At 32.4% G+C, this 22,707-nt stretch overlaps 1 protein-coding gene and 1 long non-coding RNA gene across 25 annotated transcripts in view; one reads left to right on the top strand and one right to left on the bottom strand.

Annotated features, from left to right (window-relative positions):
* LOC145248122 (disabled homolog 2-interacting protein-like) overlaps positions 1 to 22,707 on the bottom strand; it is a 1,344,959-nt gene that overhangs the window by 280,775 nt on the left and 1,041,477 nt on the right. The gene's annotated exons all lie outside the window — the stretch shown is intronic.
* On the top strand, positions 4,067 to 11,204 carry LOC145248119 (uncharacterized). The gene is made up of 2 exons (XR_013863328.1): positions 4,067 to 4,191; positions 10,834 to 11,204. It is a non-coding gene; the product is annotated as an uncharacterized LOC145248119 (long non-coding RNA).

The following is a 22,707-nucleotide window of genomic DNA, read 5'->3' as shown; positions in this document are numbered from 1 at the left end:
ATCACGTCTCATTTTTAAAAAGGGAGGGAAAAATTATCAAAATATTCAAACTGCGTGCATGAGTTTCACAACCACGTTAGCAGAAATATGGTTGGAAATTATTTTTTGTCAGACAAGAAAAAAATGAATGTTACCCAGACGAGAAAAAATAGCAGAATCACATACTCACAAACTTTTTGGAAAATCCACAAAGTTTTTATACTCACCTGAAAAGAGAAAAGAAAAAAAATATTTAGTTTCAATGATTTTTCTTTCAAATTTATTTATTTCAACCTCTTTTATTTTAACCAATAATAGTATTTGATTGGTTGTTTTGTTTTACGGCATATCAACCTTTTTTTTTTCGAGTTATTTAATGCTGAATACAGACATTTAGGAAAAAAAGGTTTTATTCTTCAAGTTCTTTATATCTTCAAATATTTAATCATAGTGTTTCGTTTCGTTGTTTGGTTTTACGACACATGAACCCATTTTGTGTTCAATCATATATATATATATATATATATATATATATATATATATATATACATACATATACATATATATGGGGAAATATGCTGATTCAATTATATTCCATCCTTTATTTATACCAATCTTTTAATTTATGAAGCTCGATGTAATTACAGAGCATATACAAATAAATGGCAAAAGTCTATATTCCAAATTTCAAGATGGTGACCATCTTACCGTTTATTTCTTATGTTGACATGCACAATACTTGACAGCACCTGTTTCATAACGCAGAAATTATTTCAATTCCTGAATTTATTCTGCCCTTAACTCATCAGAAGAAAAAGCACTTTAGAAGAAAATAAAGGCATATGGGCATGATTACATGCTTTGTAATCATGCATATATGCTTTTATATATATATATATTAAGCAAAGTATATCAAACTTATTTTTATTTTATTATAAACTAGCAGGACCCATGTACCGGCATTACACGGTAGAAATATGCCTCCACCCCACCTGTAAAAAAAAAAATCAATTAAACTACGGTTGTTAGTGGGAGCGACTGTCAGCCCAGTATATAGTGGGCACTGGCGCCCATGGACAAAATGAATGTACTGTAGCGAGATATTTATATATTGAAGAGATTAGCTTCCAAATGATCGAGTATATTTTCTAATGAATTATTCCGATAAATAAAAAAAATGAATACTGAATTTTATTAAAAGAAATATGTTCCGTAAATAAAATTGTTAGCAAAAAATAAGTTCGTTTTATTTCGTTCAATAAACTTCGATATATTTTTCTTTCGGCATAAAAAGAAAAAAAAAGCAAATATTTGGGAACTAACCTGTTCAATTTAGTTATGACGAAGACATCGTCATTGTTTTTTTTTATGTCTTCAGGAAAAATCTTAATAAAAAAAAAAGTCGCAAGTATTTCGGAGCTCAACTCTTCAATTAAATAATACATATGTAAGGCATCGTTTTGAAACATCACAGCAGGCCAAGATCACAGTGTAGTATCTTTTCTGTGTTTGGTCATTGGCGGAGAAATCATTCATGACTGAAACAATTTTTATTTTTGTTTCTATCCAGAGTGCCCCTTTTTGAGGAGATGGATTTTCGTCATATTAAAAACCTACCTTGTGCCCAACTCTGCTCTCGTGGGGAGACAAGTAAATAGGAACATTACTAATGTACACCGAGTGTGTTTAATAGCATAAGAACTTAGTTTTGTAGATCTTTTGACGAAGAGAAAAATCTTAATATAGAAGTCGAAAGCTAAACCTTTCAATATATACGTATATGCAATGCGTAGTTTTGAAACATTACCAGTGTACATGCAGTTGTGTTTTATGGTAAAAGAGCTCAGATTTGTTGATGTTCGATGAAGGCATAGTCGTCGTCGAACACGTCGGCGTTGTTTTTGTTTAGGTGTTTAGAAAAAATCTCAACATGAAAGTCGTATATGTATATAAGTACATATGAAATACGTAGTTTGGAAACATCAATGTACACGCAGTGTTTGATGGTACAAGAACTTTGATTTGTTGATGTTTTGACGGAGGCGTCGTTGTCGTCGACGAAGAAGTCGGCGTTGTTTTGTTTTTAGTTTTTTTTTTGTTTTCTGTATTTAGGAAAAGATTAATGAGAATCTTATAGTGGATATCCTATTTTAAAATTTGTAACAGAAAGCAAGTAAATGGGTTACATTAAGTTCGTTTAATGATCTTTCTATCTCTTGTATTGTTCTATCCAACCCATGCATTAAATGAAATTGAATCCGTGCCCAAAAATATGTCTCTTAATCACGCCATATTATAATGTTAGTACCGTTCGTTTATAAAACAAATAACTGGATTACGAAACATTAAAATTATAAGAGTGCAGCCAATCAAAATAGACAGAATTTAGAGAGAGAGAGAGAGAGATTTTATTATTTATGAATCGGATATTGGAAAGATTATGTCTATGTATATATGAGCCAGTTATGATAGGTGTAATCACAGTATGTGGAATTTGTAAAATTAGTTTCGGTGACAACTGGTAGCAGTGGTAAGACTAAATATTTAGAGAGAAAAATAGGGACTCCTTCCTCTAAAAATGTTGCGATTGTGATGGTGTTGCTCGTCAGAAGCAATGTAGCACTTTATTATTGTGTCTGAATTTGTCTAAAATGGCGTACAAAAGCTACATAAGATAGTGGCTATTAGCCTAGACGTATTGAATTTGTATGCGGCATTTCTTGTTGCAAATCCACGATACTTTGCTCCAGAAGGGAATTCCTGCAGTTATTTTATTATATATATATATATATATATATATATATATATATATATATATATATATATATATATATATATATATATATATATATATTAGAAAATGAAATCGTGAGCTCATTTTCGTTTTCATTCATATACTATTTTTGAGATATGTCCACGATGGGGCCATAAATAAATAGATGTTCTTAAAACAAATAACGAGGTTTACTTGTCGAAATAAAAGGAAAATATTTGAATAAACAAAAATATCATAAATTTTATATTTAAGAATGCTTTAAGAGTTAATTGTACTGCATCAATTTCAATAACAAAGCCAAAATTCGCCCATGCATGGAATATTGTTGCCACTTCTGTGCTGGTGTTTCTACCACTCGTATCTCGCTATAAGACAGGGTCAAAGAGTCTCAACCCTAATAAGTTCTGCGCAGTCAACCATACTCCAACCTCTGTCCCATCACCGCAAGCAATATTGCTTGTTTTACAAGTACTGATGAACTCATAGTACTTGTGCCCCGTCGACTAACATACTGCAAACTAACCCAACAAGCAGCAAAATTCCAATGTTGAAGTCTCTAGATTCCAGAAAACAGAATGTGCCAGGTGAATGTCAAACGACGGCATTACTAATATGCGTGCGTAATATGTTTTAATTTTTAGCTTTGCGGCAAACATGTCTTCATAGCTCAGGCATTAACGTCAAAGGAAAAAGTAAATCGTAAGCTAAAAAATAGTGTTTCCTTGAACGGTTAGATTTCGGAATTCCCTCCCTGTTTCCTGTCTCCCCAGCTGTACTAACCTGCAGATGTTAAATGCAATGTGAACAGATATCTCGCTACTCAACTATCCGCAGTCCCCCGTTAGATAAGATTTCAAATAGTAACCTCTTACATTCCAAGTGGCAATAGGCCTTGTTTGGCGTGAAAAGAATAGAAACAAAATCATTTTCATTAAAATCCTTGGTAAAAGTATGAATTCATACTATGCATTAAATAGCATGGATTAACCTCAAGCCTTAATTTTACTACTCTAGGAAAAGCATAAGTAAATCTCTCTCTCTCTCTCTCTCTCTCTCTCTCTCTCTCTCTCTCTCTCTCTCTCTCTCTCGCCCTCCCTCCCTCCGTCGTCATGAACTTCTTGTCATCGATTTTAAGCAATACTCGTCATAGAAAGATACGGTTATGGATTGAACAATCCTTGCTTCTTCACTATAGAAAGCCCAGCAGGCGGTGTCCAAATAAGATATTTAGAGACAGAATGCGTCATTGGACACAACTAACTGAGCAATAGACCGTCGTAGCGCGTAAACGGGAAGTGACGTAATATAAAAAGAAAATGGCCGACGGTGGCCGTTTTTAAATTGAACCATGCGAGATGAATTGGCGTTGAAAGAAAAAAACAACAAAAAAAAACATTAGATTAATCTTACAAACACTACTGAAACTGGATGCCGAGGTTTGTTAACGAGCCTCACCCGCCCACTTATTTCATATCCAGTCTTAAAAAATATCTTCTAAGTCGAGAAAATCTGCTAATTTCATTAAGTGTAATCAAGAAGTCAGCTGATGTTGTAGTTGCATGCACAGCCCAGTGGTTATAGAGTAAAGAAGGGGGCAACGAGGTTTGAATAGTATCGAGTCTCGTTATCTCTGTAAAGTTGGTTCTTCGATATAATAGGGTCGCGTGTGAAAATTCACGTTTTTCCATTGATTTACCAGCAAAAAATTGACTAATTCCTACTTCAATAACCTAAATTATTTAGGATGAAATGGTTTTGACATTTCTCACAAACAATTCATGTTTTAGTGAAAATATTGGTACTCATGCAGAGAGTGGTCCGTGCTGAAATAATAAGGTTATTATTTAAAAAGCCATTCTTAACATGGGGAGGAGAGGGTGTTTTGTACCTATTCTGTACTTTAACCTTACAATTGAATAAAAAAAAACTCATAAAACTTTAATTAAACCTGGAAATACAATTTAAAAAATAGCTCGAATCACTCTCTGCATTAGCACCAAAATATTAATAAAATTACAAACACCCTTCGTCATACACGTAAAATTAGAACCGGTACTTGTACAGTTTAGTCAAGACATTAAAAAATGAAAATATCGAAAACAGTTTAAATTATATGTATCCGTTATGGAATGAAGTTCTCCGAAAAAAAAATTTCACTTAATTTCATCAAGTAGTTTTTTTTTTTTTTTTTTTACAGCGGAAAAACAATTTGTTATGATACCGAGCAAAATGTTCGCTTTTTAGGAAGAAAAGCTAGTATTTAGAGATGGGGAGGGGTGTCAGCGCTTTAACTGGAGTTATCTCCCTTTGTTATTTCTAAAATTCAAACATTTTTTTTTTAATTCCAGATGGTCGCCTTCAACGCGCTCTCATAAAAACGTGTTTTTCCGCTTTAAAAAAAAAATACTTGATGAAATTAAGTGAAAGTTTTTTGTTTTTTTTTCGGAGAACTTCGTTCTATAACGGATACATACAATTTAAACTTTTTTCGGGTTTGTATTACTGTACACATAGATTCGAAAAAGTTGTCAAAAAACAAATATATAACAAATAAATGTTATCAAAGGCAAGATAGTTACTTTTCTGCCAAACTGGATATATTTTTTGTGTTTTTATTCAATGTAACATTTATTCAGCTCGAAAAACATAGTGTTTACCGATGTAATCGAAAATTCAAGATGGCGTCTCACACCCTCTTTAACACCGTAAGTTTGGGAAAAGGTGTTATAAATAATAAACTATACAAAATACTATTAAAAACCCGCCGAATATATGTCAACCTATGTCACGGTAACATATATTGAGCGAGTTTTTAACAGTATTTTATTCGGTTTTTTATTTATAACACCTTTTCCCAAACTTGCCGTGTTAAAGAAAGAATCAGACGCCATCTTGAATGTTCCAATACATCGGTAAACACTGTATGCTTTTCGAGCTGAATAAACATGTTACATTGAATAAAAACACGAAAAATATATCCAGTTTGGTAGAAAAGTAACTTATCTTGCCTTTGATAACATTTATTTGTTATATATTTGTTTTTTGACAACTTTTTCGAATCTATGTGTACAGTAATACAACCCCCTTTTTTCGATATTTTCATTTTTTAATGTCTTGACTAAACTGTACAAGTACCTTAGAACCCAACTAGTTATAGTCAGTCAGCATCTTCCTTAATTTTCTGCGTGGCGCTGCCGGAACTGGCGGTGAGCCGAAACAGTATCTTTGCTTTCCTTGTCATTCAGTATTTGTATTTTGAAGCGATTTATTGAAATAAAATATTAAAAAAGGACATTATTGAAAAGTATGCAATAAAAATAGCAAAATTATACAAATAAAAATAACACGGTCTTTATTTGCATTTTTAATAACGCAATTAGAGCAAATAAAGTGCGATGATAGATATAATTTTCCACGGAGAATTTTCGATATCGGAAAATCACTAAACGCAGCAAACGTTAAGTCTCAACCGTTCAACTTGTTCCTTCTTTCTTATTAATTTATTAAATTCCATTAAAACTATTTCTGTATAAAAAGAATGTTTCAAGTTTATTTTTGTGAGGCCGTCCCCCCCCCCCGAGAAAAGGGGGTTAAATTCACCCTTGTCCGTTCGTCCGTCCGCACTTTTTTCAATAACTACGCCTTGCAATTTTTGGAAATTTTGCACAAAAATTAAACATGATAGGAGTAAAAAGAGTAAAAAAAAATTCCGGTTGCTCAGCCCTCCTCCCCCCACTAGGGGTGCCTTTCAGGTTAAAATGTTTAAAATTGACACTTTTGTGCTTATTTAAAAAAAAAAAAAAAAAAAGGATTTTTAAAAACTTTCTGAAAAGTTGTAACTGCTTTCTATATAATTTTGTTTGTCCATACTTCGCGATAACTCTTGGGTGTGCCCCAGGGACTCTTTTAGGGCTAATAAAAACACTATTTTTGGGACTATTTTACCATATTTGTCCAAAATTTTCTGTGTATGTCTATTTAGCAGTTTTGTATGGTGCTGAATTCAAATTTACATATGTTAAGACCTAAAACTGCACCGTTTGTTCATTTTCACTAAGATTTGACACCCCAGCGGACTTTTGGGGCTAAATGTAGGGGGGGGGGAATGCTAAGCTTTTTTTTTTTCTTTTTTTTATATAATAACATCGTTAAAACGTAACGTTTGTCATCGTTCAAAAGCATAAGTCAAGAAGCACAAACATATTTCCATAGAAAAACATGTAAACCAAAACTTTTCATAAATTTATTCCTGATAGTTTTGAAGTTTTTGCATCAACAAGTGTTATAAGATATACAAAATTCTTTTTATTTATTTCTTTTTTGTTTTTTTTTACAAAAGAGTCACCTCTTATCAAGGCCCGGAGGCCATTTGAGGATAAGGGTTAATGAGTGTACGATAGTCATTGGAACAATATCGTAGTAATCGTTAGTAGTGGAAATCTGCTAACTTGGATTACTTAAGGGCACGGCTCATCAAGAACTTGTTTACGTTGGACTTGAGGACGACCATATTGTAGTCAGCTGGAAAGCAGGTAAACGGAACAGAGTTCCACAGACGGGTAGTTTTAAAAAAGAAGCTTCGTTCATGGAATCGGCGTTTAGGTTTAGATAAAAATAAAGAGTGGGGGAAAAATTTTCATTGTGGTTTCTGAATAAGGTTTTGATATTTATACAGAATACGGGCCGTGCTGAAATAATAACATTATTATTTAGAAACTAATTTTTAACTAAATTATCCAACAGATTTTTCAATACTTTTCATTAAAAAAAAAAAAAAGTTATATTTTTGCACTTGTAAGGATTGTATTTAAATTATTTCTTTGAATTTAAATCGCTTTCATTAAAAAAAAAAAAAGTTTCGTTCGTTTTCGTTTTTTAAAATTATTTATTGTTCGATTTTAATTTGTTTGTTTAATTATTGTTTGTTTATTCACTAAATTCATAATTCAGGTTTTGCAGTATGTGGTTATCTCCTGCTTCAACGAATAATTTCAAGTACATAATTCTTGTTTTTGCTTTTCAACTTATATTGAAAAAAGTTCAGTTTCAGTATAAATTGAATAGCGTTTCCTTTATTTTCTTTTTTAATGCAATTTTTTTTAAGTTAATAATAAACGAATTTCAATTTGTTTAATCTATTAAAAAACTATGTTCATTTACAGAATTTTGTTTCGTAATAGCAACACGCAACTTTCCCCTTTTGAATTAATTCTCATTTTTCTTTTGTTTTTATTAATAAGTTCATTGTTTTTATTAATAAGTTCAGTTTCACTAGGAATCGAGTTTCTTATTTTTCTCCATTTCAATGTAAGATTTTAGTTTTTAAGTTTTCTAATTTTTTTTTTTTTTTTTTTTTTTTTTTTGTAAAAAGCTCTCGTTCATTATAGACAAGCTGATTGATTGACAAATCTTGCTTGGATCTCAGGTGTGGCGTCATTTTTCAGTGACTTGGCCTCGTATTTATTAAGGTCACGATAGAGCTAGCTAGTAATTTATGAAAATATACAATATATTAATGAAATACTTCAGAGCTCGAATCGGTCTACCAAACCATCTTCGAACGTATGGAACAATTGCCTGATCACGGTCATCTTCGCAAGCGATGGACAAACAGCATTACGTATATGAGGGACGTTCCAAAAGTAATGCTTCCTATTTTTATTCCACCCAAATGGATTAAAGGAAGTTTCAAATTGTATTGTTATGATGACTGAACTTATGCATTTATGATCTGAAAGTTTCCTCTTTCTTCTGCGCATATTGACTGTGTGAAACTCTAAAAAACGCAATGTCTGTCAAGGACATGCATCAGAAGCAGAGATGCGTTATTAAACTCCTGGTAAAAATGCACCGAGAATAATGTTGACTATGTAGAAAAAATAAATTCTTGAGTACAAAAGGCCGCTCGTTTTTATGGTACCATTCCCGTCTTCTTAGGTTTCTGACTTTTTAAATTAAAATGTAAGAAGCTTTACTTTAGGAATGACCCTCGTATGACAAAAACACACTTCGGGTGCCCATGCAGCACAGCCATCGTTCATCACTGGCAAAAGTGTATTGAGAATGCTGGTGACTATGTAGAAAAAATAAACTATGGAGCACAAAGGGTCGCTCGTTTTAATGGTAAAGCTCCGGTCTTCGTAGCTCTTCAACTTTTTGGCTTAAAAATAGGAGACTTCAATTTTTTTTTTTATTCAACGTAAACGATAATATCAATCAGCAGCAGCTAATTGAAGTATTACTCTCTTTCTTCTGCGTTTATCCTTCTAAAGCACAGAATCTTCCGCGTTTCATCCCCATAGGGAATCGTCATGACACGTGGAAGATTCTGTACAGCTTAGTTGCCATATATTTTCATAAATTACTAAGATATATATATATATATATATATATATATACTTATATTCTGTAGATTAAAAAAATATATAAATATATTCAAGTCAAGAATTTATTGTTTGAAACAATGGATATATGGAAAAGCGTTATATTTATTTATGAACCCATATCTGTGAGGGCCAGAGGGGAAAAAATTCCGTCTGTATGTTTACCAAATGGAGGTTTATGTGATCTGAATTTATACGCATATTTGGACGTACATATTGTCCATCTAATGTTTTTCCTTTATACATATTAATTTATATGTATGGGTTGATCTATATATGTCTATATATATAAACTTGTATATTCGTATACGTGTGGATGTGATCAGTGGATATATAATGCAATTGACTATTGATATCCAATATGTCAAAATGTCTTTGCACTCTCAAAGATTCCGGAACTCTCCTATTTTTCAAAAGTAAAGGATTTTTACTTCGCTGGAATTATTTACCATTTTTTCTGCCTTTGGAACAAAAATTCTCGCAACTTCATTTATTTTAAATGTTACTTCCGATTTGGATTTTTTTCAAATATTTTGGATTACTCTGTTGTTTCTTATCATTTAGCTCCATTAGTCCCCAGGGGACGTCAAATCCTAATGAAAATGAACAAACGGTGCAGTTTTAGGCCTTAATATATTTAAATTTGATTTCAGCACCATGCAAAACTGCTAAATAGATATACACAGATAATTTTGGACAAATATGATAAAATAGTCCCAAAATGAAGTGTTTTTATTAGCCCTAAAAGAGCCCCTGGGCCACACTCAAGAGTTATCACGAAGTAATAGACAAACAAAATTATATAGAAATCAGTTTTATAAAAAATTATATAGAAATCAGAAAGTTTTATAAAAATCCATTTTTTTAATAAGCACAAAAGTGTCAATTTTAGCCATTTTAACCTGACCTGGCAAAAATATCCCGCAAATAATTGAATTCAATTCAACGTTTGATTGCTTAAGCCGTATGATATGCTTCATCTATGCTTTTAAAATTTTTAATAACATTTTCAATATATGTGCTAATAAGCAAAATATCTGTTTATTCATAATTAATAATTTTGCTAACATTTTCCTTTGAAGATATGAATCATTATTATTGAAAATCCATGGATTAAGGAAATAAATATAGTTCTTTTCCATATATTCCCTGGTTCAAACAATAAATTCTTGAATTGAATATATTTACATACATTTTTAATCTCCAGAATTTAAGTATAATTTCTACATTGAGCTTTTTCTTTTTGGCTGGGATCGTCTTGAAAATATTATATCACTATAATAGCTAATAATACAATAATTCATTTGATTATCAAATTTGTGATTTAAATTATATATATATATATATATATATATATATATATATATATATATAGGGTGTCCACAACATTATGTAGCCAGACTTTGTGGAGAATATATATATATATATATATATATATATATATATATATATATACACTTTGTGGAAATTTGTGGAATATACACACACACACACACACACACACACACACACACGTGTACATAATGTAGCCAGGCTTTGTGGACAACCTATATATATATATATATATATATATATATATATATATATATATATATGAGAGAGAGAAATACTACAGGGTGACCCTAAAAAACGGGCCCTGTGTACACTTTATGTGATATCTCCATTATTTATTCACCGATTGCCCTTATTTTACAGGACATGGCACAATCAACGACCGTGAGTACACCAAGACCCCAGTGGGAGCTGGGACAAAAAATACACTGTGTTAAATTTTACTACAAGACAGGCTCGTTTAAGAAAACCCAGGACAGTTTCATGCGTCAGTTCGAATGTGAAAAGGCTCCATCCAAAAGCAAAATTCAGAACTGGGTGAACCACTTCGAGAAATATGGGACCGTGGAGAACCTCAACGCTGCTAGAGAGAACCGTCCAAGCCACAGTTTGTAAAAGCAATATCACCGGAAGAGGTTTCTAGTTACTTGTAACTGGCTGACCGAAACATGCTCATGAATGTGTAGCCACATATGAATGCTTATGTAAACCAAATAAATGTATATCTTGTTCTACTTCGGTATTGAGCACTCTTGTATTAACCTCGTTAAAACTTCATTGGTTGCTTGACCTCTAGAAAGTATTAACCTGGAATTATATATAATAGTACTAGCAGGGCGGGGAAGGGGGGCGCACAGCTTTGCCCGGGCGTAAAATACGCTTAAATATGATATTTTTATTTGTCCAGATTTCGTATATATCATTATAAAGTCGTGATTTCAAAGGCAAAAAAATAGTATCTGGGTGCTATCAGCTAGAATCGAAACCGAAACTGTAGCATTAACAGCTGGTGAAGTTACCACACTGTACCAACGTGACACGCATCCGAACCCTGAAAAATTAAAAATAAATTAAGATGAATGTACAAAATGTATATTTCAATTCTGGCCCATTTTTGACCCCTTAAAATCTATTTTAATCGGCTAAAGAGCCATAAAAAATAACGGGCCCCTAAAAAATCCAATCATTTGAGGCCCCTAGCGCCGCTCTCTGCGACTTTCAGTTTCAGAGGAGACGGAGTTTGAAAAAATGGAGACAGACAGGCAGTCATATACCGGTTTAGTCCTCATAAGCCGGCTGATATAAGAACGATAGTCAGATTTACCCCCCCCCCTACATACACTTCCCCGTAGTTTCATACGGCTAATCATTTTGCTTCCGTATAGTAGCACTTATAAATATCGCTCTTGCAAACATGTAATTGAGACCTCTGTGTTTATTTCCTCTAAACTAATACTTATATAATTTAATTTATATTAAACATTGGTTAAGCCAGCTTGTAATAATATATACATACATACATACATACATACATACATACACACACACACACACAAATATCGGTAGACGACTGTGGCTGGTTGATCCGTTCAACACCTTTTTTAATTAAAAATATAATCCTAAGTATCGCGTCAGTGACGCTTTTTACCAGCTTTTTTACGGGTGGTTGTAAGTGTCCGGATTAACAACAAAAAGGGGACATAAACCTCTTTTCCTTTTTTTTTTTTTTTTTTCATCCTTATCCCTCATGCGCACTCTTACAAATAATCACCGCTTTTGTGTGCGTGTGTGACGCGTGGTGAGGGAGGGGATGTAAAACGAAGGCAGATCAATCCAGCTGTTACTTTATGAAGTTTGGGTGTCACGTTTCTTATATATGAATAGAAGAGCGAGGTGGAGCGTTGGTGCATTTTTGTTTTGTTTGTTGTCGATTCGATGAATTTTGTTGTCAACACCGTCGCAGGTGCCCGATGTTATCGCAACAGCAATAACGGCAAGAACAAAAAAAAAAAAAGGCATTTATAAATTAATATCTACCTCACCATGTTTTTTGAATTCACCGACTTAATTATAATTATTACTATTTATTATTATTATTATTATTGTTATTATTATTATTATTATTGTTATTATTATTATTATTATTATTATTATTAATAATAATTATTATTATTTATTATTATTAATTATTATTATTTCTTCTTATTATTATTATTTATTTATTATTTATTTATTTATTTATTTATTTATTTCGTTGTTTATTTGTTTACATTAATCCCGAGATAATTCACAGTGCTAGCCTTTGTTTTATTTCACAAAAAAAATTATTTGGGCGATATCCGAGAAAGAGAAAAGAAAAAGGAATTTGAAATTCCAATAAGCGGATGGTACTATTTTACCGCGTCCGCATTCCCCGATAAAGAGCACCAGTACCCCAGCCCAATAGAGCAAGGCCATCCGTTGTAAAAAAAAAAAAATAAAAATGGCTCATATTTTATCGGACTGATTGTCAAGGACGTATCCTCAACTGATAGGAAGTGTTACAAAGAATTTTGGTGCATAAATGGATTGGATAAACAGATCACATAAAATTTATTAACGACTAGCGAGGGGGGGGGCATCTTGCCGATCGTTAAATACGCTTATATATATATATATATATATATATATATATATATATATATATATATATATATTGATTCGTGCAGATTTCGTATTTATTACTACAGAGCCAATAATATAATTGGCTCTGTAGTAATAAATACGAAATCTGCACGAATCAATATATATATATATTTAAACGTATTTAACGATCGGCAACACACACACATATATATATAATGAAACATTATGCATTTCAACTGGATGACTTTTGTACGCGTTATTCTTCCATCCAAACAAAGATTTTACTCATTATAAAACATCCTTGCTGTATAATTACTTTCTGTTACACATACACACACATAAATGTACTGTTTTATTCATATAGAATAGAAACTTTACCCACCTAAATTAACGGTCATGCCGCCTCCTCTGGGCTCATTCTAGGGGTACAAACAAAAAAGTTGTCCGGAAGTGAGAAAAGTAATGGTATGGTGACACTACAGCATGTAGCCACCGATGGTGAGGGCCCCAGCTTGCGGGCTTTGGAGAATGTGGAGCCACCCCTTAATTGCTATTGCTCCCAGGTCCATTCTGACCCGGAGTGGTAGTATCTTTTAGGGTCTCAACTATGGGTCAAATAGAAACCGACTTGAAAATATATATATATATATATATATATATATATATATATATATATATATATATATATATATATATCCTATTAAAAAAAATTCTTCAAAATCACTGGATTCGGCATTAAATAACCCGAAAAGAGTTGATATGCCGTAAAACAAAAACAACTAACTAACTATTACGATTTTGAATCTGCTTAATTTCTAAGTTTGGTAGTGATTGCTGCAAGCATTCAACTTATTTTCTGGCTTAGCAATCAGAGATCAACTCTCAGGCGAACTGGGCACTTGATGGAAGTTGATAAAAATCCAAGGCCAACTAGACCCCCCTCCTCCCCCCTCTCTCTCTCTCTCTCTCTCTCTCTCTCTCTCTCTGTCCTGATTAAGACATCAAAGAGAGCTGACCGATTCAACGCCGCTTCTATCAACCCTAATGTTTCCTCTTAAGGTACAAGAACCGTCCAGCTCTAGAGTTCGACAAGAAGCTCCACGTACACAATATGGCTACTGCTGTAGCACATATATGGACTTACTATAACACACGCACATACATGGACCTTACTTTAACACACGCACATACATGGACCTTACTTTAACACCTGTGTGCGATACGTATTCTTCGGATATGAACTATTTTCTTTTCTGTACAAACAGAACTTTCGTACCTTTTGTCTTCGTCCATACTTATGAACTTATTCCTGGACTAAAAGCATTCTTTTCCATTATTCTTTTACTACATGCTAGCAAGCCAATCGGCGTTGCCCGGTCGTAAGATACGCTTAAATATATTTTAATTCGTTCATTCAACTTTCGTATTTATTATTACAGAATCAATGCTCTATAGATTATGATATAGTATTGATTTCAAAAGTAAATATATATATATATATATATATATATATATATATATATATATATATATATACTAGCAGGGGTGCCCGGCGTTGCTCAGGTGTTTGGAGGTGTATGCTGTGCAAAAAAAGCAAAAAAACAAAAAAAAATGGTTAATTTTTTAAAATTTGACCCCTATTATGACCCCTTAAAATTTATAGTTTCGGGCTCAAATCACTTTATTAAGTTAGATCCAGGTTCAAGGAACCTATATCTAAAATTTCAAGTGTCTAGACCCAAAATTGTCGGAATTTTGGTAGAGTTCTTAAAGGTCAAATCGTTGAAATTTGACCCCTTAACAGCCAAATTTCTGGCTGACACCCGTCACATCGATTTTCCAAAATCTCAGTACCCGGTATTTCAAATTTCGAGTCTATAGACTAAAAATTGACAGAGTTATTGCGTAGGGAAATGTACACAGACAGACAGACAGACACGTTCACTTTTATATATATATATATATATATATATTTATATTTAAAGTGATGATTGTGTAGTTCCAACGAGAGAAAAAATATATATATTTAAAAGAGTGTAGCCATCAACAATTGTGTGTGTTTTCAGCCTTTTATCATATTTTTATTTTAAAATATTTTTATAACGCGTTTCAAGCTTTGTTTTGCTATCTTCAGATATTTTCGTAAAAAGGTTTGTTTTTTTTAAATGAGAGTTTGAAATGTTATGTTTACATCTGCTGAGACTAAATGTGTTTTTCAGAGTGATGAGGCCTCAGACATTGTGTCTCCAACAGTAAGGTTGGTAGTGTCCAGTCAACGTTGAGTTCAAATATATATATATATATATATATATATATATATATATATATATATATATATATAAAATTTATTTATACAAACATTAATGGCTAACAAATAAAAATAAAAAATATGATTTCGGTACCATCAGCTAGTATCGAAACCAAAACGTATAGCTCTTCAATCTTATCCATTGCCGTTTGATCTAAATCCATACACATACAATAACTGAAAAATAAATAAATAAATAAATAACGTTATTTAACCTATAAATGTATATTTGCGCATGTGTCGAAATCTTTGTGACACCACAGTTAGTAGGTTGATCAGAGTTAGGTCTGGTGTAAAGATTGCGAAATATCGCTAAATCGCGACCCTAACTCTGCCAGGAGTCAAACAACACAAAATTATAAACTATAGACTATAAACGAGTGCGCATGAACTCTAGTACGGGTAACAAGTAAGAAGATTCTCTAGAAGACAACTATCATCAGAACATTCTCAAAAGAAACTCCTGGAATAAAGTAATTCTTCTAAATAACCAACAATCGACACATATGCAAATTACTTCCTCCCAGCAACTAGAGCCAAAAAATGTCATTAGCTTTTGCAAAAATCAAAAGTGAAACCTACCCTCCGCAGATCACCAACTTCCTCGTGACATGTAAATCGTTTAACTTATTTTATCACACACGCGTACAAGAGCACTTAAAGGCGATTTACGCCTGCCAAGTGTCAACGTTGCCTTCAATTTTGACCCCGTAGCAGTTATTTTTACCGGCTAAAGAACAAATCGAATGTGTTCCACATGTTCAAATCACCCACATATCAAGTTTCAAGTCTGTAGACTAAAAATTGACACACGCTTAGTAGAGACCGTTGCTCAAACAGACAGACAAGGTCACTTTTATATATATAGATAGATGAACGAAGACGACTCAAAGTTGTTAAAATATTATAAGTGAATTTTGTTTCCGTTTTCGAAAATGGTTTCCAGTTGAACCGCTCATGTTCCAGTACAATTGAATATTACAAAAGCAAGTCTACTCAATATCAACTGCCTATCAATGGCAGAATTCTTCTTTCATCTCACAATATCCAATAGACCAAAACCTTACAAATTCTATCTAAAAGCATCACCACTGAATTATTGTCTCATGTCTACAGAGGAGTAAAACTTATCAGTTTAGGTGATTCTTGATTTTGTCCCATTCAGTGTCATTTTCGATTGGGGGGGGGGGGGGTATCTCCTAAATAAATTTTGAAAATCGTTCCCCGTGCCTAATTTTACTCCCATGCGAATACTTAGACCACATATAAATTATTACAATAGAAAAATGCGAACATGAAAACATCTGAGACTGAAATTAAACAAAGAACAAGTGAATTTATTAGAAACCTTGAAAAATCATGGACTACAATAGAAAAATGCGAGCATGAAAAGTAATATGGTTAAGCTTAAACATGAAATAGCATAAGGAGTAGTTATTAAAACTGGAAAAGAAAAGGACAAGATATTCTAGTAAAAAAATCTAATAAATATATAACTTAACATATTGCAGCAGAAAAATATAATCAATTTTTAATGCTGCAATATTTTACGTTATAAATTCATTATATTTTTTACTAGAATATCTTGTCTTTTTCTTTTTAGTTTTAACAACTAGTCCTTTACTTTTCCATGTTTAATCTTAACCATATTACTTTTCATGCTCGCATTTTTCTATTGTAATAATTTATATGTGGTATAAGTATTTCTTTTAGTTTTAATTTTTACATAAAACTCGAATTCAGGGGCCGTTATTTTTATTTTTATTTTTTTTTTCTAGGTCGCTGTGTGTACACACTACGACTAGAGGGAGTTACTGGTGAAAAATTTTGTACTTTCGTCTGTCACAAGATAGGGAGGGGAATAATAAAAATGACTCTTATAGGCACAAATTCCAAAGATTCCGAACATTGTCCAACCCACACTGATTCTCAGATTGCCTTTTGAACCGTAACAACTTTGCATATTCGTTTATCTTTCTAGTAGATGCAATTGACTCTCAAACATGCGCAATCTGCATAAATTAAAATATCATGTCTAAGCGTATTGTACGACCGGACAACGCCGGGTGTCCAGTTAGCATATATATATATATATATATATATATATATATATATATATATATATATATATATATATATATATTCAATAGAGATGATTTCGTAATAATAAATACGAAATCAGCATAGATAAAAATATATTTGAGCGTATTTTACGACCAGGCAAGGCCAGGGGCCAAACGCTAGTTTATAATAAAACCGGACTTCGTAACAACATCAGGCCAAGATCATAGTGCAGTATCTGTTCTGATGCTACACTTCACATTTTCTGCCCTCGGTCAGTGGATGAGAAATCCTGTATTACTGAGGCAATTTTTTTTTTTGTATCTATCTAGAGTGCCCCTTTTTGAGGAAGGTGGATTTTCCCCACATTAAAAACCGACCTTGTGTCTAACTCTGCCCTCGTGGGGAGGCAAATAAATCGGAACAACCACCATCATACAACAATATTACATGCGTTATTCTCATCAATTTTTACCGAGAATACATTTGGAATGGTTTTAGTTATGACTTATAAAGATAATAAAATGACATATACACTTGAAGAGATTTTATTCAACAAAGAATAGGTGAACGAAAATGACGAAGAGTTTTTATTTATTTATTTGAAGTGGTCCAAACGGTATACAAAAGAACATGGTGACGTAAGTTGAAGTGGTCACATGTGTTTGTGTTCATGAACTTGTTCGTTGAAACGGTATGGTTAGGGTCGTTGTTTGTTTTTGTTTTTGTTTGTTTTATTTTTGTAATCATAAAATGAGGTGTCTTTGTGCAAACGCTTTGTTTTACAGACATTCATGGGTGGTTTTCATGGATGACAAATAGAAAGATGTCTTGCAGTAGAGTAAGTGTACTGTTTTATACAAATAGATTTGGAGCTTATTGGGGATGGATTAGAATTCTTATTTTGAAAAGGAAAGGGGGGGGAGAGGAGTGAAATAAAGAGAAAACAAACAGACCTAAAGAGAGAGAAAAGGAGAAAGAAAGATATTAAAATTGACAGAGATAAAAATGAAAGAGAAAAACGAAAAGAGAACAAAACGGGCAGAAGAAAAAGATGATGATGATGATGATGATGATGATGATGATGATGATGATGAACGAAGAGAGGCGGACAAGAAAGAGAAAACGGGCCGAAAGACACAAGCGATAAAAAGGAGAGAAAAAACGGAGAGAGAGAGTGAGAGAGAAACAGTGCGTGAGGAAAAAAACTGACAATGAGAGGGAGAGAAATGGATACAGTAAGGGAGAGAGAGAGGGGGGGACACACACACACACACACACAGAGGAAGATGTACTCGGCGTTGTCCGGTAATAAATGTAGCGTTAAATCCCTTAAAAAAAAAAATGAATTTAAAAAGAAAACGGACAGAAACTGAGACACGTGAATGCGAGTACTATGTTTTTTTGTTTTGTTTCTAAGTAGTTCACTTCTTGTAAGTAAAAAAGAAAAATATTCGAGCTGACATCAAAACCAAAACCTAAAGACAATGAGTCATGTACGATAACTATTAGACAAGCTTGCCAAGATCTTGAAAATTGTTTTCAAATCTCGTGAAACAGTTGACAACCAGGTAAAAATCCAATGACAGCCGAGTATCAATTTTTGAATGTTGATCATTTAGCAGCCCTTTTTCGGATGAAAACCGATTTAAAAAAATTTCACGTGTCTGAATACCCTAGATACAAAATTTCAAGCCTGGAGATCAAAAACATGTTGGGCAGATAGGTTGAGAAGTGTCCACACACAAAATCTCACACACACACACACACATATATATATCTGTGCGTGTGTCATCGACATACAGTACTGTTTCGCTGTTTCACAGCTCATCATATATATATATATGTGTGTGTGTGTGTGTGTGTGTGTGTGAATGACTTTATTTCTAAAATTCAAAATGGCGTAATGGAAACATATATGGTATTTACAACTTCTCTTCCAATTTTCGGATTTTAATCATGTTAAAATGCACTTTATTTCCTTTTGATGGGTTGAGAGTTGCTATTTCTTCTGACGAGTTAAGGGCAAAATAGATTCACTGATTAATATAATAATTAAGTGATTGATTTTGTGCTACGAAACAGATACTGTCAAGAATTGTAAATGTCAACTGAATTAAAGGAATAAATTATAAGATGGTCAACATCATGAACTTTGGAATACAGTTTTTTGTCATTTATTCTCTATATTGCTCTGTAATTACATTGAGCTTCTTAAATAAGGATTGGTATATATTATAAAAAATATATTTCTACAGAAATGAATATATATATATATATATATATATATATATTAAATAAACATTCGTCCACCACTTTTATAGAGCTCAAACCGCTTATTTATAAACAAACAGCGAGCGAGCCTTGCATTTTCCAACCAATTAAGTAGTGGGTGAGATTATTTACGACAGAGCTCTACCCAAAGAGGGATGGGGGCTTAAAATATATCTGTAGTCATCGACATACAGTCCTGTTTCGTTGTTTCACAGCTCATCAGTGACGCTAGACTAGGTGTGTCAGAATTTTGGGGGGAATTTGTGACACCCTTAACACAAAACTGCGAATAAAATATACAAAACTCGTAATTTCTTTTCTTTTTTTTTTTTAAGTGGGTTGTTTAATTTCTTTATGGAATATACTTTCAAAATAAACTATTAAAGTTTTAAAAGAAAATAATAGAAATATTAGTTTTTATTTTTTTTAAGTGTTTACAAAGTGCATGCGCGCTCATGCAGCCATCTTTTTCTACGTAATGAAATGAATTGAATTTTACGAGTTAAATTTTTTTTCAAATTTTTCAATTTAAAAATCTATTAAAATTTTTCTATTGGTTCAATTATTAAGCTACTTTCAGGTTTAATGTGAAATTTTATGCTTTTTCCAATAAACTGAATATAATAATCTAGAAAAACGTTTTTTTTTTATTCACCCCCCCCCCCGTTTTGAAATGTCTATTAAAAAGAAAATAATTACTTTTCTCACCTAAGGTTTATATATCACAAATTGAATATAAAAGATCAATAAATAAAGTAATCTAAACAAAAGAATAGTTAAGTGCAAATTTACCTAAAAGTCAAAAGTTTAAAACCTTCTTAAAAAAAAAAAAAAAACACGTTGATTTTTTTAAAGTTAAACCTCACATTTTGAAAAACTTGTCCTGTAAAAATTGGACACCTACATTAATTTTTTTTTCTATTTCATTCAATGTTGTTCTTTGTTTTCTTTTTTTTTTTTTAGATTTTTGAAAAAAAAAAAATTGATTGCATAAAGAAGAAATAAAATATTTTAAATCAAAAACTTATGTAATTCTTTTAGAGAATAAAAGGATAAAAAAAATGGAAAATTTGTCGGCTGTTTTTTTTTTTTTTTAAAGTAAACTTTGATGAGTGAAATGTGATCATTTTTCAAATACGGTGACCCATCCTTGACTAATTTGATTGTTGACAGTAACCACATGTCAAAAATTCAAAGGGGAGATAAGACACATATCAGCACTTCAAATGTTTGTTTCTTTATATAGTTACTACCGGGAAATATATTTGGTCTAATGTGTTATCTTTACGTTTTTGAAATAATTAATTATGGCGCTTTTCAGACTCCATATTTGTCAACTGGAAGAAAGGGAGGCAACTCCGCTCTGTGACCACATGTTATTAGATTTGAAAATCGCGGTCTTTTCGGATGTTTGCTTAAAAAATTCTTTTATTTAAAAAGTACATGGAATATAAATATAAATATGGACAAATTCTTATAGATGAAGAATGGAAGCACCCATTGATTAGTATTTTTATAGGTAAGTGATTTTTTGGAATTTATATATATTTATTATAATTGGAGTAAGTTAAAATTCGTTGAATTTCTTGAAATCTTTTTTAAAGAAAACCGATTTAAAAAAATATATTGCATATTTTTCTATTAAACCTTTTATTATTTTAAAATTTGGTCTTTGCGCCTTTTATTGAAAAAAAAAGAGTTTAAATTACATTTTTCAAGTAGTTATAAGCTTCGGAAGATAGTGAGTGTAATTATTCAGATTTTCATCACTCATTTTTAATGGCGACATCTGACACTGCTACCGCTAGACTAGCAATAGATATAATACACACGAAACGAAAATAGAGTAAACAAAGATGAGAAAGAAAGGCAGTAGTGATAATTAAAAGGGAAGTGAACATGTTGGAAGAGAAAAATACCCGACTGATTTGAAAAATCTATCCAGGTAAAACGGACTTCCTCACACTGATATACAATCATTGATTCACCAGTAACATCATTATAATAATCATCATCATCCTCACGACCACGGCATTCTCTTTCACGAGGCCGGCTGTTGCTCACTTCTCCTCACCACACACCTCAAAAAGAAGAAAAACAATATTTCACGGCCAATTAGAGTAAGCGCGGGCATCGTACGCCTACGCAGCTGTCACAGCGAACTCAGGACATAGAAAGAAAGGGGTGCAGAGAAAGAGATAGAGCTTATGAACACAATAAGTTCTCTAAGAGTAACAACGGTTGCCAGTGAGGACACTGTTAGGTAAATTATCGATTTATCTAGGTTGAGGGCGATGAAGTGAGAAGGAGGGGGGGGACAAGTTATGAAGTTCTAATAGAACAGTAAGAATTATCTCATCTCCCTAAACCTACCACATTTTTACTCTCCTGGCTACAAAAACGTACAGTTGTGTTTTCTGAACCATCGCATCGTTTGAAACAATCAAAAGTGCTTCTTTACAATAGCGCGTCGTCCTCAGGGTTGCCAGACCATGAAAAATATTTTATGTCAAATCTTTCCGCCAAAAAAGGCCAAATTTTCACAAAAAAAAAAAAAAAAAAAAATTGAAGATTCAAATGATAAATATGTAAATATATAAATTGAAGATTCAAATTGTAAATATGTAAATATATAAACATATATTTTTCATTGTACTTGTGCAGATTGGTGATGTTTTAAACCGACGCATTTCAGGTGAAAACATTACGTATTTAGGTGACCTGTTGAAATTAGTATGAATTTACAAAAATTGTTTTTGACGATATTTAATTGTTTTCGGGTATTCTGAAAACGAATATCGCATGTAAAATTGTCACCGACAAATAGTTTGTATGTAATAACGTTATGCTTTCTGACGGCATTGTTTTTTTTTGTTTTTTTTGCTTATGGCGACTAAAGAAAAACGTTACGTACTGACGCGTCATGCCGAAATTAGCATAAATTACAAAAATTATGAAAAATGGTTTCG

This window comes from Euprymna scolopes, chromosome 26 (assembly GCF_053919585.1).
Source record: "Euprymna scolopes isolate OS-2025 chromosome 26, ASM5391958v1, whole genome shotgun sequence".
NCBI classification, from domain to species: Eukaryota; Metazoa; Mollusca; class Cephalopoda; order Sepiida; family Sepiolidae; genus Euprymna; species Euprymna scolopes.
The sequence above is the reverse complement of the archived record's forward strand: the minus strand, read 5'-3'. Positions and strand labels throughout refer to the sequence as shown.